A 2,615-nucleotide genomic window follows, 5' to 3' on the forward strand; every position below is an offset into this window, starting at 1 on the left:
CTTAGCGGTTTGGCAAAAGAGACCAATAGAATAAGTTCATTTGTTCGAGTAAAACTTTTCAAGGTGGTGCTCCAGCATGGCTGCAGTTAAATGATTGAAACAAATAAAAGAATAAAAGAATATATCGTTGCTATTATGCAAAAGTGTTGTAAGTCCAAAATGTTGCTTTTTCAGAAAATGATAAAAACAGCTTCACCATTCCATAGCAAAACTACACTTTGACAATTTTTGATATCTTGGCATCTGAAGCAGCTGGAGATACGATAGTTTGACCAAAAGAACCAGCCATTGCAAGCAAAAATAGGTATTGTAAAAAATGCACCTGGCCAAATTTGGACATACAACAGTTTAACACAATAGCAATGCTCTGTGTGTGTGTGTGTGTGTGTGTGTGTGTGTGTGTGTGTGTGTGTGTGTGTGTGTGTGTGTGTGCATATAAATATATATGTATATATGCATAATTAAAGAGAGAGAGAGACATACAGAGAGAGAGAGAGAGAGAGAGAGAGGTAGAAACAGAGATTGATTGACAAATAGATATGTATGTGCATGACTATATACATGTTTGTTTTTAAATGCCTTTGCATTTACATTCTTTAGACAGAGGTGAGATTTGTTTATGTACTGCCTGTACAATATGTCCTATAGCTCAGTAGCTTTCACATGCAAAGATGACAAATGGAACAAAGTAAAAATGTCTGTGATGGGGCACATTTAGCTAAATAACAATACTGCCTTAAGGAGCTTCATTCAATCCACAAGAACATGGGACAAGTGGGCGTAAAATAAATGATTATGATATTAAATGTGTGTGTGTGTGTGTGTGTGTGTGTGTGTCTATAATAGATAAGAAATTAAAAAAATAGCATGTAATTATGATATTTTTGCAAATACCTGTCTGTCTTTTATTTTATGATATCTATTTATCTATCTATTAATCTAATCACCATCACCACCACCACTGCTGACTTCCACTTTACTGACAGCAAACCTGTACAATTCTTGGATAGCTCCCACCAGTTATTCATCTATCCCAAGCTTTTGCAATGACGACCATCTGATGGGAGAGTGAGAGATCCAATCAAAGTCTTTCACCATGTCAACAAGTACAGCAGTTTATTTTTGGCTCAATGTTTCTCCTGCAGTTACCTTACAGAAAAAATAGCACCAAAATCAAACAGCATCTGATCTAGATTAACTCTCTTCCTAATTAGTTGGTCATGATAATTTATCAACGAAGTAGTCTGCAAAAGTGCATCATAAAACTGATTCTTTTGTTTATCCATTAGTCCTTTTTAGGAACATAGGCTGAAATAATAGTTGCAGTTTTACTTTCCTAAACTATTGGGTCATCCCATAAATAATGCAATTTTTTCTATACTTTTATTTTTCAAAATTAAGATAAACAAAGTTCTTTTTTAATCTAAAATACGCTCTCCTTCATTTTCTACAATGCTCTTCTGGTAGCCTTGCAAGGCCCCTCTTCCAAAATTCACTTCTCCATGACAAAAAATACTCCTCCAGTACTATTCTAACCTCATCTACAGAATTCATATTTTTTCTGTCCAAATGATTTTGAAAACTGCAGAATAAATGTTAATCAGATGGGGCAATGTCTGGTGAATATGGTGGGTGGGGTATCATTTCCTATTCAAACTGCTCCAGCCTTTAGAATGTCATCCTCACTGTATGCAGCTGAGCATTATCCTGATGGAAGAACATCTTTCGTCTTGAAACCAAAGATGGTCGTTTTTCTTCTAGTACATGTGTCAATGAATGGTTGAATGACCAAATCCAAGCTTTTCAGCTAGTTCCTCAACAGTTACAATGGGATTTTGTTCCACCTGGGCTTGCAGGACATCCTCATCAAGCTCTACAGATCTTCCAGGGCGAAGCCGTAGTTTCCGGCTTAGAATTTCTGGAACCATTGTTAACACTGGCTTATATTTATTGTCCGATCCCCATATACTACATTAATATTCCTCACACTTTCCATTACATTGTTGCCTTTATTGAAATCATAAAGCAAAATATGTTGAATATGCTCCTTTGCCACTTCTATTATAACTTTGAAAAAAAAACTGTTAAAATCGAACTGCACTCTTTAAAACTTGTACTGAGAATAAAGACAAGGTAAAATTACTATCTGCTTTTACAGTAAGTTGATGCAGGTAGTTTATCCCATCCCCCACCCATTTTAGTTCATGCAATTGAAAAACTGCATTATTTATGGGATGACCCAATAGTTTAAGCATAGGTATCCTACTGCACACATTGACTACCTCAATCACTTTATCCACCAGTTTCTCAGGTAAAAGTATGCCTATACCCCTACCGCATCATTATTGCTTTTTTTTTCTTCTGGTCATTTCAACATGTTGAACCGTTAATCCCTACACATTTTTTCTCTCTCCATTTTTTCCTCTCCACTCTTTCTGACAAAGGGCATAGGCTCAAAACACCAAAGACTTTTCCATTCTTCCCAAGCATCAAACTAATACACCTGCTGTCTTCGTCTTTTGATTTCTGTAAAATTGAACTATACACACACACACACATATATGTATATGTATATATATATATATATATATATATATATATATATATATATATAT

At 35.2% G+C, this 2,615-nt stretch overlaps 1 protein-coding gene across 8 annotated transcripts in view; it reads left to right on the top strand.

Moving 5' to 3' along the window:
* The window catches only part of LOC106879130 (uncharacterized), a 74,801-nt gene that overhangs the window by 69,245 nt on the left and 2,941 nt on the right, over positions 1 to 2,615 (top strand). For 4 of the 8 annotated variants that reach the window (XM_052976349.1, XM_052976351.1, XM_052976353.1 and 1 more), the window contains one exon: positions 175 to 304. The exons of the other annotated variants lie outside the window; for them this stretch is intronic. The gene's annotated coding sequence lies outside the window, so the exon portion shown is untranslated. The remainder of the gene's footprint in view (positions 1 to 174; positions 305 to 2,615) is intronic. 8 annotated transcript variants of the gene reach the window in all.

Source organism: Octopus bimaculoides, chromosome 24, assembly GCF_001194135.2.
Source record: "Octopus bimaculoides isolate UCB-OBI-ISO-001 chromosome 24, ASM119413v2, whole genome shotgun sequence".
In the NCBI taxonomy this organism is placed as follows: Eukaryota; Metazoa; Mollusca; class Cephalopoda; order Octopoda; family Octopodidae; genus Octopus; species Octopus bimaculoides.